The sequence below is a fragment of the Micropterus salmoides genome, unplaced genomic scaffold (assembly GCF_014851395.1).
Source record: "Micropterus salmoides isolate LMB-PRFRI ecotype aquatic unplaced genomic scaffold, ASM1485139v1 Ms_hic_scaffold_17, whole genome shotgun sequence".
NCBI classification, from domain to species: domain Eukaryota; kingdom Metazoa; phylum Chordata; class Actinopteri; order Centrarchiformes; family Centrarchidae; genus Micropterus; species Micropterus salmoides.
Genome location: NW_024040817.1, coordinates 10,534,609 through 10,548,238, shown reverse-complemented (window position 1 = coordinate 10,548,238; position 13,630 = coordinate 10,534,609). Strand labels below are relative to the sequence as shown.

Genomic DNA, 13,630 nt, shown 5'->3' with positions numbered 1-13,630 from the left:
TCTTACAGTTTATTATTCTTCTTTTCTATTCTTACAGTGTGTAGACCACATGAACCTTTGTACAAATACAATAGGATGTATTTGAAAGTCCTTTCAGTGACACTGTGACCTCTGCAGAAGGAGATAACCCCACCCTTCTGGGGCATGGCAACAATCACTGCAAGTCATTTTTGCGCCAGACAAGGCTCCACTGCAGATCATACCAGGCAAATGATGTGCTGCCAGTTTCCCGGTATTTTGATTGCCTGCCATAGTAATATTAGAAATGATATACTGAAGCGGTAAGTTAAGATATCTAGAAGAATGAATCACAAATCATAAACATGGCTGAACTGCTGCTTTGCTAGCATGGGTAAAGTCTTGATATATAGCACGGCAGATAAAATCACTTACGGTAGAAGAAAACAAATCGTTCACAGTCCAAAAATTCACTGGTATTTTGGTTAATCTAAAACCTTGGGGCCTGTGTTGAGTTGGTTCATTGGATGCAGACACTTTATCTCCATGTGCTCTCCATTACCTGTCCTGTGGCTCCAAATCAAACGAAACAGCGGCAACAACAGACTTATGTTTGGTTACTACCACCAAATAGCAGATGGAGTCTGTACCTGCGTCAAACCTCTTTCAGCTGTCAACTCAAGCCTTTCTTATAACACACAGTACACAACAGCATTGGCTATAACACAATGGCAAATGTATAAATAAATGCAACCAGAATTAATATATGGAAACTTAATATATGGAAGGCTGGTTAGAAAAATCACCAAAACATACTGGTTATTCTCTGGGGATACCCCATGTAATTATGTGTAACCATGAAGCAAACCCACCATGCTCAACATTTGGCCTGGATATAAATAAAGAAGTTGGTTTATTGTGTCTCTCTTTAAGCGGACGAAAGCTTATTACCATGGTGGAAAGGGACGAGAGAATAGACAACTCAAGGTGACTTTAAAATAAACCCATTCAACTCTTCTGGCAGATGAAGTGCTCTACGAATTCCAGTACAGATTTTATAGCGAGTAATTTAAAGTAAATGGTTGTCTTCCAAGTCGTTAAATGCAATCCTGCATTCTGACATTTGGAAAATGGAGCTGTGGGAAAAATGCTGGAAGGAGTATTGCTCAGACAATACACAAAAAGATCTGGTGAGTATTCTACAACCATCACATTTGAACATGTACCCAGTATGCTGCTCAATAAACACAAGTACAGAAACAATCAAAAACATTCTGCTTGGTACACTGAAATAAAAGCCAATTCCCTTGGATATGTAACAAATGGTGTCACTTCTTACATCTGTCCAGATTTTTTTTTACCAAGACGGACTGATTATCCACTGAAAATCATCGTAAGGTTTCAAGACTCAAAAACAACTTTGAGCAGTAAGGCTGATAATGATTTGTCAGAAACCATAGAAGGTCACCATTATTATTCAGGACTATATCCGTTCGGGAATTCAGGGTCTTGCTCTCTCTATTTATCCTTCCATTACACAGATATGTCTTGCTATGTAGTGAAAAAGAGGAAGAAAAAGAAAGATCATACAGAGAGAATGGATGAGCATGAAATTAAACTTAACAGAATATATAAAGATAGAACTCTCTTTAACACTTATGAAGTAATTTCACACAAATGTCAATACAACAACATGTAACGTCTGATGAGCATTAGCCTTTTTTTGGGGACGGACACAAACCAGTCATGTCTGTAAATGAGCAGGCAGCTGAGGCAAGGTAAGCCGGTGACCCCACTAAGGCACCATCATGACCACACACTGCCTTTGAACAAGATGCTGAATCTTAATCTGATGTTATGTTGCTGACTAGGACGAGATTCCGTGCCAAGAAATCGTGCGATATTAAAACTTGACAATATGTCTCGGATGAAATTAGCTAAGAAGATGCCCCCGCCACTTTTAATTTGTTTGTGTGGGAGCATTTTGGGTAGTCCATGGAAACAATAAACAGCAAAGGGGTATGCATTTTGTGACTTAATCAAATAAAAGACAATTTTTCCAGTCATATATTTCGTCATTGACAATTGACGATCACAATAAACGTCAAAATCATAATTTCTGTCAAGTTTAAAGGCTGATTTTTGCTCCCAAGTGAAAGTTGAAGAAACTAGATGGTTAATTGTGGTTTTAAACTTTTCTTTATGGTGAGAACTAACACTTGCCAAACAGTGAATCACTTCACAAATCTGAGGGATAACATTCAAAACAATTATGATAAAATCTTTTTTCAACTAATATGCATGAGTAAAATGTTGTTGTCTTATTGGGGTATGCTGTTATTGAAGAAAATTATATAGCGATAATCATCATTATTGTTTAATTGCCCAGCCCTGTGATGAGTGTGGGTGGTGATGGCGCGGTAGTGTGGGGGATCTGGGTTGGATTCCCACCATGACATCCACCAATGTGTCCCTGAGCAAGATAGTTAACCCCTATTTTCTCCAGAGGCGTGCAACCTCTGGCAATTGTAAGTAGCTTTGGATAAAAGCGTCAGCTAAATGACTGATTATTATTATGAGTATTTGCCAACTTTTATGAAATGTCTGACTAGGCATGTAATACTTGTGATATATCACTTAATCTGTAACTGTGCTTTTAATTAAAAGCACAGAAAAGTACACTTTAAAAGAAAATGAATCATAAACTCGATCTTCAACAGGATTTTGGAAATGACAATGAAGCAGCACAAACCAGTTGGACAAAAGTTTCAGCTGGTATTGCTCAAACCACTCAGGCTATAAATGGTGATCAGTATAAAAGCTTTATAACATGAGCTGTCTAGGGGGCAATTGGCAGTATAGCAGCTAATGGATGCTCACAGGACTGTGCACCATGGGTTTCTGAGAAAACCCTGTGAGGCAAGCAGCTGCAGTGTTAACAGAGCAATGTGAAGCATTTAAAGTCTAAATGCTACACAGTGCAAAGGTGGCAGAACTTAGTTTGTCTGAAATATCACTGTGCTATAATGGCCGACTTGGAAAGCGGCTAATGGATGACTGCCCTTTGCCAGAGTTTGCCAGTTTGCCAAAGCAGATCATAAGAGCATCGTGTGAGTAAGAGGAACCACTCCATAGCAACAGAAGAGGAGGAAATATGAGAGTTCCTGTGTGTGTGTGTGTGTGTGTGTGTGTGTGAGTGTGTGTGAGTGTATGGTCACTGCAATGAGTCATCTAAAACCCATGGTAGGGTGTGGTCAGCCAGGAATGCCTGTAACCATAGAGACTTGACACACCATAGAAATATGAGTAAATACAGTACAAGGCCAAAACAGTGGTCAGAGGCGATAGCATTGCTACTGGTAACACTCAAAACAGACAAACTCTTCCTGGAAGTGAGAGTCTCTCAGTGGCTCATCACCATAACCCTAACCGCCTTCCAAAAGTTTCAGATACTAAAAACATAAAAGAACGAGCAGACTGGCAGCGCTGATACAGGATAAAGTGAGTGCAGACTGGTTTTGACATTATTTTGGAGAGGGTGCTTGTTTGTGTTACCATGCACACACACTTTCCTCTTCTGTCTTTAAAACCTAAACCGTTAATATAAACCAGACCACGGGGACACCAGTTATTTAAGAAATACACCACCGGAAATGTCTATTGCATTTTGAGCATCTCCACTGTTTTGTATGTTCCAAACATTCATAGTTTCTCCACAACATAGATATTTGCACCACTTCTGAATCATGCTATTGCCTCCCCATAGCTCAGAAGCTCTTTTGAAGGCAGACATTTGAGTTATTTATTGATGTATGTTCAGTATGTTGTCAATAATACTGCAGGGGTGGTGCTGGAGATAGGGGCTGATTGAAATTGAACTCTTTGCTCCAAAAGGTAAAAATATTTAAAAACAGGTCATGCATATCTTCACTGGAAAACCTAACTGAAACATTTCTAATGAACCATAGTGCAGTTGAAACACATAGATATAACTTATTATCCATGGAGGCTTCGAGGCGTCAATCAGCCAGCTCCATGGCTCATTAAAATACTCTTAATTCTCAGACTATGAACACAGTTTCCTTAGACGCTGACTGATTACCACATGAAGAAGAAACTTTGTCTACAGTCATTGAGAGGATATCATCCGAGGGAATTTAAAGTAACGGGTAATATATCCACCATGCAGCAACAATGGTGTTTTGACTGTCAAATAAGCAAGAACAATACTTAAAAGCACTTTGGCAGAGTCCTGGATGACACTCCCATAGTTACAACCCCCTTTGGTCCAGGAAAGACTCTGGGGCCACTTTGTCAGCATGATATGTGTGGGGTGCCATTAGTGGAGTCCTATACATCAGCTTTGCCCTCCTCATAAACCAGACAGTGTGACAGTGTGAAAGGAGCTATTTTAAAATAAACCTTTTCACTGAGTACTCCTCCCCTCAGTCCAGCTCCTGATTGTGCCCCCGTCTACATTCCCCTCTTTTCTGTCCTTTTCCAGATCACTCCCAGACTCTGCACCACCATGAGAAAAATGCATGACAGTTAGGGCTGGGCGATATGGCCATCAATAATTATCACAATAAATGTCAAAACGTTATTTCTTTCAAGTTTAAAGGCTGATTTTTGCTCCTGACTGAAAATTGAAGAAACCAGACGGTTAATTATGTGGTTCAACTTTTCTTTATGGTCAGGATGGGACAAACACTTGATGCCAAACAGTGGATCACTTAACAAAACTATTATGATAAAAAAACATTTTTAACAATATGATTAGTAAATCTTTTTTCAGTCCCTTTTCCTCAACAAAATAAATCTTTTAATAGAAAAATGAAGTGCTAATTTGTTCGTGATTCAAATAAATTAATTATTGACAATATATTGAACATTTATTATATTGATATTGAGGAAAATTATATTGCGATAATTATCATGATTGTTTTATTTCCCAGCCCTATTGGCAGTACCCATGTTGGGAGGATAGTGGCAAAGAAGAGGTCTCATGAGGAAAAAGTAGATTTTTTCATATGTAGGGGCGCCTTGCTGGCTGTCGTTGGCTGTTTTCCCTGCGGTGAGGGCTGGCACACAAACAGCCCCTGCAGCTTTTAGAACTTCGTGTCATGCCAAACAAGTTCTGGATATGGTACATGGACGACAGCTTTATAACTTACAATTACTGGTAAACTTAGATGTTAGTTGGAGGTAAAAAATATATTCTAGAGTATGATTTTGGCCTGATGCTTGAACATAACCCACTCTGGATTGTTCCATACTGTAAGCAAAATATATTTTATTTATCATGTGTAGGAAACTCAAGGTACGTCAGGTAGGCTTTGTAACACAGAAAACATTACTCATTAAAATATACGGAGGAATCAAAGTCGATCAACAACTCAACAGATATCAATTAATGCTGAAACAATTAGCCGATTGATAGATTGGACAAAAAAATCTAAAAAATCTTCCCTTGAGATTCAGAAGTAAGGAAGGAAAGACAGACACAGTGATGCAGCATTGACCTGCAAAGCAGATCCAGTTGATTGATCTGTCTTGGCATCAGAGAAAAGTGTATGTCAGACATAATAACATCCTGGGGCCTTTCCTGCCACCAACAACAGCACAGGCTGCTCAGTTATCATTCTCATGTCGAATAAAAAGCTGTATTCATTTGAAGGCCATTTACAAAACTGGTGTAACAAGTGGAAAATGAATTTGGATCAATGATATGGGGACATTGTGACAAAGACAGAATTTTTTAAAAGGTCTCTTGTCTGAGCAGAACATTGCATTAACAGAAACCTAAGCACACGTTTGATCAGAAGCACATTCAGGAGGAGCTCACCCTTTCTGTGCCACCTGACAGCCTCCACTGGCTCGCACTGTCATCTGGGAGCCACAACTCAAACCCACAAACCCTTTTAAAGGCAGGAACGGCCACTTACCTAGAAGGAAAAAAAACATAAAAGGGATCAGAGCAAACACATTTAGCAAAAAGGCAATTTGTTCCAGATTGAAATATCAGCTATGTCAAAACCTTTAACTGCCTGTAAAAATGGAAAGAAAGAAATTTTAAAGTGCCAGAGAAAATGCTTTTAATGGCATAAGATGCAGATTAATGTGTAGACCAGAGGACGATTTTAGGCAGGATTAAAGAAAGGAAAATCAAGCCCAATATCACAGTAATGGTTGTGGAAATAGCAGGCGTCTTTACTTAACTCTATAAATGCACTCTCATTAAGGCCTCTCACAGTAGCTTCACGAACAGTGCCATCTGCTGGCCACTTCATGGAAAACTCAAATGTAGAGCTGCTTTAAAAACCTGTCTTACAAGTGGTTTAGGAGACGCCTGGTTTCAGTCCCCCAGCAGATTTCACTTTCTCTGACAAAACAAAGCATAAAGCTTGTACTTATGTCCCACTGAGGGGAGGATTAGAGGAAGAAGTAGATGATTAGAAAGCATGTGTCAAATTACAGGAGCAGTTGCCCCTTTGAATTACAGGAAACCTGAGGTTAATGAGATTATGTAATCACATCAACTATGTTAGGTAGCCACTCAGCTAGGATCGTGGCCAGACTTATCAACCAGCATGACTGACAGGCTCACTGACAGCTCTTACAGGATTACACTGACTATTACTTAGGAATACAGACCCAAACACGTTCAGTCCTCACAGTCTGAATTATCCACTTACAATACAAACTCTTCATTATACAAAGAACTCAATAAGGACAATGTGTTGCCTTGATTTAATGGAACTTGATGCAGTCCATGTTTTGTGGTACTTTTTTTTTTAAAGCTCATCAATTGCTGAATTTACTACATTGCCTTTACACAATCCATGAACCAATCTGAGATGTGGGTGACAATTCTGTCTTTCCCAACCATGCTATGATGAAAACAGTAATTGTGGTTATTTTAGGCCTTTACTGAAACACTTTCAGGGTCTGTAAAACCAAAACAAGATGAAGGACGCTAAAACATTCAAGCACTTTGCACAACGCGACTCCAGTTATCCCATCTGGAGCGAATCACAGCCCTGGCTGGACAGAAACAGGTGAGGAATCTGAAACACGGCCATCCACCAATTCCTGCAGCTCAAATAGCGGCGGAAGCATGTGAGAGCTACTGAGACGTGGAAAGTGACAGTATGAGCATGAAACACAGACAGGATGTATGCATCAGCAATGCCAAATGAATGAGCCACTTGACACGATATGTTCAAAAATTACAAGTACAGAAATGTGATGATAAACATCTAGATTTCACACATTTAGTGCATTCATGAGTATCTAATATTTTAAACTACAGTATGACCCCCCCCCCCCCCCCCCCTCCCCCACTCAACTCCAGCACTCCCCTGTTTACCCTCTGCATTGTCCTCATGGATTATTTCATGCTGGAAAATTCTTGGCAAGAAGAAAGTGTAGCAGTGGAGGAAAATGAAAACGCTGATCTGATGCTGGGCTGGACTCTTATCTGCAGATATCAAACTGAGCGTGACTGTGGATGCACATGTACAGGATATTGTGGGGAAATAAGGAAGCAAATCATTCATCTACAGATTACAGATTACTATCTAAACTATGTACTTAAAGCTCATGCGGAAACCACATAATAACCCTGTCATAATGTTAACCATGATGTTAACCATGTTTTTATATCATATCATCATAAGAGAGGGAGTTTCCCCTCAAAATCAGCACTGAGTTAAAAAAAACATTCTGCTTTTGGGGTGGTAATATCTCAAGTTCATTAAATCAAACAATCTAAAACACGACCATAAATAAATTAAGTAATTAAAGCTTTGTGTAGTGTCTTACTGATACTATCACTGACGATGATAAAACAATGTCACTTATCACCAACATTAGAAAGCGCTTCCTGTCATCTCTTTGTTAGACACAATGGTCTGCCCTGGGCTGCAAGTGTGGAAAAGACAGCTGATGATTCAGGATCAGATGCACGGCTTATTGGCAAACAGGCTGTCAGCTGCTCTAACTCTGTATACAGTAAAAACAATGGCTGACCCAGCCTGAGCATCAGAGAGTAATGAACTGAAAGAGTCCAATAAAGACTGGTGCCACCATTCAGCGCCCCTGCACACTATCAAAATATATGTCATTTTACACATGGTTAAACATGTTCTACATTTTCTAGCATAATTAAGTCAAAGCATCACAAAGCAACAGAAAAAAATCTTTTGCATCATTGATTGGCTAATTTAAAAATGATTCTATTACAATCACTTGTTCACTCTTCAAACTGTAATCAGTAATGTATTCTGATTACTTTGTCTGACTTTTTAGTCACACAGGATTGTTTTATCTGTGCAACATTGATGTTCAGATTGGTGGAAAGCTGAGAGGTGTCCTGCGCAGATGGCCTACTGTAGCTGGATGGTTACTGGTTATTGTGACAATAAATAAATAAACACTACAGATCACCGTACTGTAATAACAATTTATAGTCCTATTTATGTTTATTTTCCTTCTCAACACAAATTTGTGGCAATTTTAAATGGACTTTGACTTTATTAAAAGTTTTCCCAATGCAAACGCTTCTTTTATCAAATTTAAATAAAATATTAGTTCTTTAATGTAAAAATATAATAGTGTTATAATCATTCTGTTACTATCTAAACTTGTGGGCAATATTGAAGCAACTCTAAGAATTTGTGAACCTGCTGAATGTCAGGAAGCTACTTTGCCTCTTTGCCATGTACATCTGCAACACTAAACCGCTCAGAGGTCAAATGCACTAACCCATGCCCTGAACTTCTTTTTAACTGGATATCCCTGGTTAGAAACTCTCCTGCTTAAAAGCCCCACCACCTTCCTTTCACCAGCACATAACCTTCAAAAGGAATCAATCACAACCGTGCACTGTTTGTGAAAACATGCTGGGAAGGTCTAGACAGGAACCATGGAGTAGAGGGAGTGGTGAAACACACAGAGCTACAGGAAAAACTAACAGTAGAGCTCCACAAAGGCCAAAGTTTAAAACAGTGCCGACAGGCTGGCAGATAAGCTCATAGTTAAAAAGCAGAAGGTGTTCACATTGTTCTTGTTATTGTGTTGTAGAAAATGTTAACACTTATTTAACCAGGTAAACCCATTTTCAAGGAAGGCCAGGCCAAGATGGCAAAAACAAAATCAGGCAACAGACAAAATAACCCCCCAAAAAACATAATAGAAAGTAAAACAGTTAAGTAAGTAAGAAAGTAAAGAATGAAGAATGGCTTCAATATCTTTCATGCAAGTGAGGTATCATTTAATCATTCAGCACATGCAACTGAATGCAGCTCTTTTGGGAATAAAATTCAAAAGCTTCTTCCTCAATCCTTGTTCAGATATCTGCATAAGCCTGAAATGAGCTCAAAAATCTGGGTCAAGACCCAGAGCTGGCTAGTAGACAGAAGTAAAGGAGAGTGGGATTTCATGCTGTTGTGAATTGTGCTGTCAGTAATAAGTAACCAAGGCCACACATCAACAGTGGCCTTGCTTGTCTCAACACATGCAGGAGATCATCAACAGGCTCTCATGTTAAAGAGCTGATTCTGTCCCAAGTGCTTGAAAATAGTTGACAAGAACTGACAATGGGAGCAATGGTCTTTAGGTGATGACATGCTTACAAATGAACTGAGCTGCACTGAGTAAGCAGCAGTGTCCAACATATTAAGTAACTCCATTGGGAGCGCTCAGTGAAGCGAAGGGCCCTTTTGTCTCCTGAGCCCTGGGGAAAATATTCCCAGCCAATCTGAGTGGGTAGGACTCCTTCAGATCCCTCTCCAGGATCATTTAAATGCCTCTGCCGCCCGGAAAGCTGCTCCAAAGTGTTACCACATTTCGCCAGGCCAGAAGACTCCAGACAAACCTCAGCTCCAGACAGAGCAGCTTTTAAAATGGCTCTGCTTTGGGCTGAGCCAGTTTCACCAGTATGGTTGGGTTCTGTCTCCTTAAATTGTAGGGTATCTGTCCCTATAAATGTCAGTCTGCTGAGAGTTGAGGGAGAACATGTTTCATATATCAATGTAAAAGTAGCACACTCTCCATGGCCTGAATACCTGATAAACTAAGTCTGGAAATACCAACCATGTAGACACTGGTACCTGCAGGGTGTGGGAGACAAATGGGAGGAGAGGAGAAGCATTTGAATAAATTAAGATGCCTTGGAGACACTAATACACATTTGGGTGTATGCCAATTAAAAACTGCTTTGCTAAGAGAAAGTATAGAGAAGAGTATACAAATGAAATACATAATGGAAAAATTGTATTTGCTTTACTTTGTAAGTTGAGCAATTAGCATGAAATTGTCATCTTGGGTAAATCCATTTCATGTGTTGTCACAGCAACAATATGTAAAACAAATTTTTACCACAGTTGGTTTGCATCACACTCTGTACAGAATAGGGTTGAAGAATGTTAGAAAAGTTATGATATTATATGGACCAAAAACGACTGGTGGATCAATCGATTTCAATCAACAGACAAGTGCTTTAAATTTTGATACTTTTTTTGGGGACATTTCACAAACAATTGATTGATTCATCTAGAAAATAAAACCAATTGATAATGAAAATAATAATTTTTTAATCCGATCAAAGAACAGGTGAAGGAAGATTACGAAACTGACCAGATATCTGAAAGCTTGTTAATGTTGTGACGATGAAGTAAAGTAGTGAGACACCTTAAATGAGGGAGGCAGGAGGAGCAGGTGTAAACACGGTAAGAAACGTCTAACCATGCTGCACACTGACAAGCAGCAGGCAAAAAGAGAGAACAACCTCAATCGTACACTTCTAACCAGGCATTTTGCGCCACCAGTCCCATCTCTGACCGAGGGGCAGGGCAACACTTGGCTGTATCACTGCTGCTACCGCGGTGATGCAGCAGCAGCAGCTCTGCAGCAGCCGATTCTGCTCCGCATCTCCCGGCGCAGACGCATTCAATGTGTCGCATGCAGCAGCAGCCTCCCACAGCATCTCACACACATGCTCATAAAACACACCACCTCAGCACAATCATTACCCCTGACCCCTAGTCCAACCCCTTTGGTCACGCCTGGATACAAAGGGAACAAAAGCTTTGCGTTCCTTTTATCCACAAAAATATGCAGGGCAAACAGAGGATTAGAATTCCTCTATTTTACTCAACAGCCCTGAAATCTTCAAAACTTTTTGTTCAGCCTACATCCATACGATGAGGAAGTCCTCACCAGAGAGGGATTGTGGGAAAACAAGGCGGTCCTGAAAGCATATGATAGTGATGACAACCGTCTAAGGAAGCAAAATATTAAAAAGGCAAGAGGAGTACCTTTGAGAGAGCTGATCTCATGCTGGATAGACCTTCCAGGATCCATGCTCACAGTCTCTCTGTGCCACTGCTTGAGGCTGCAAACAGTCGACTGTGAGCTCTGCAAGGTCAGCTAAGCAGTGAAACACCACGCTGGAGGATGTAAGCGTCTCTCTGCTAACGGCAGGCTGTTTCTATCCCACTCTACCTCCCTTTCTGTCTCCCTTCCTCTCTCTCTCTCTGCTGCGCTGCTGCTGCCACTGGAGTTGGCAGCTTAGTGTTTTGTTCACTCCCTTTCCCTCTCTCCTGCCCGCTCGCACACAGCCCCTGTCAGCAGAGAAATTGTGAAAGAAAGGAGCCCACCTCCCTCCTTTCCGCCTCTGACACCTCCCTGATGTTGTCCCGTCTCATCCTCATGCTCAGGGAGGTGCCTCAACCAATAACAGTCACTCTACACCGTCACATCACAACAGTCCATATAGCTGACAAAAGCAGTCAATGCAGTGTGAAATAATGACTGGTTTAGTCAGAAGAAAGAGGTGATAGGAAAAATCCCTGCTGAAAGAAAGTATTTTTTTTAAGATATAAATACCCTGATAAAATATTAGCCTAGTAGACCAGGAGATAAAAAAACATTTACTTTGAAATGTGGTATTATAAAACGACACATATTTTAAAATTATAAAAAATATAACGTTAAGGTACAAGTGAGCGGGATATTGTTAGTGGGTCATTTATTTCTCCTCCATCATGACAACAGTGTCAGTGACTCAGCATTGTGTCCACCTAAAATACTAAGGGACTGGAGGAGCCTCTCTATTTTTCATTAAAAGTGCTGCTTAGATGACACAGACGATTTTAGGAAATTTGCAATCTGAAAGAAATTAAATTATTGCACTTTGCTAAAGCTTACGCTACATTCCCGTAACAGCTGAAAACACCAATTAGAGCTCCTTAACAAATTCCCCACAAAATACCCCAAGTGAAATTCAGGCGTCAGAACTGTGAGTTATGACATTTCCACCACCATGAATTAAAAGTTAAAACTGAATAAATTCTATTATAACTAAATAATATACCAAAACAATCAAGACCAATCCATTAATCACAGCCAATGCACCAAGAGTGACAAAGGTTTACACCGTTATATTCTTGACAGGAACATTTTAGAAGATGACAGCCAAGGTTATGCTGACTTTGACTCAAGCCTCCAGTGAATGGCTGGTGCTATGCTGTGTCGTGCATGAAGTCAGCAATACCAAAAAAGCTATTTTGTTTAAGAATGAATACATTGAAAGCTACATATAAGACTTTAACCAGCAGGGGAAACCATGATGTACATTGGTACAGTACGCAAATCTTTAGAGCAGTATGGTCCAAATTAGTGATCGGCTGTTATGGGTGTTTCTTTGGCCAGTGTTGATACCAATATTTAGAGAGCAGGGCTGATAGATAATGTCGACATTGACACAAAGAAAATTCATGTAGTGTTACGTTATCTTAGACAGTAACATGTTGTTTTAGATGGAATATTTATTTATTATTAAAAGGGAAAAATACATTAAGTTATGCTGTAGATTTCAGAACGTGACTGATGTTTAAGGTTGAGTGGGTTACAGTTTGTCAGAAGTGATGTCTTTAAACTGCATTATTCAATTATTTTTTATTTAGGATGTCTGTGGAAGTACTCGGTCATCTTGGAATAATAGTTATCCAAGGAAGGTTAACATCAAGGGCAACTAGACTTGGTTGAAGATACTAGAAGACGTTTTGTCCCTCATCGAAGAGACTTCTTTCAGTTCTGTCATTTAAGATGACGACCTCGTGAGTGCAAGTACCGGCTAATGCATATTATCTCAAAATGTTAGATTTCTGCCCTATTGACAGGTCTATCAATACAAAGAATATTACACGCCATATATTACACACCCTAATTGTAAAAACACAAATTTGTATATCACTTCGAATCATAGTACACATCTATGGATTGTTTTCTGTGTGTTACAAACATTAAAGTCAAATAAAAACTTCCATATATATGGTAATCAATGTTGAATATGAGAATTAGGTATGTTGTCAGAGATTTATACTGGAAAGCATGAAAAAGAAAAATACATTGGAGAGCGTGAAAAAGATGATCATGAGCGACGCTGGACTTTAACATTAACTGGGGATGTTACGTTCTTGATAGAATGATGAGATATTTTTGATTCGGATGAACTGTCACAGTTGCAACTGTTGATTAACTTAGTTTTTGGAAATGTCTGCCGACTGTGCTAAAGAGGCAGCTGGAGCTCGTCTCACATATGTAAAGGTGACCGGTAACAACAACACAGCAATAGATGTCGACCCATATGTGTTTTTCAATGGCCAAT

General features: G+C 39.7%; 1 protein-coding gene across 1 annotated transcript in view; it reads right to left on the bottom strand.

Moving 5' to 3' along the window:
* The window catches only part of eppk1 (epiplakin 1), a 137,861-nt gene that overhangs the window by 73,925 nt on the left and 50,306 nt on the right, over positions 1-13,630 (bottom strand). The window lies entirely within an intron of this gene.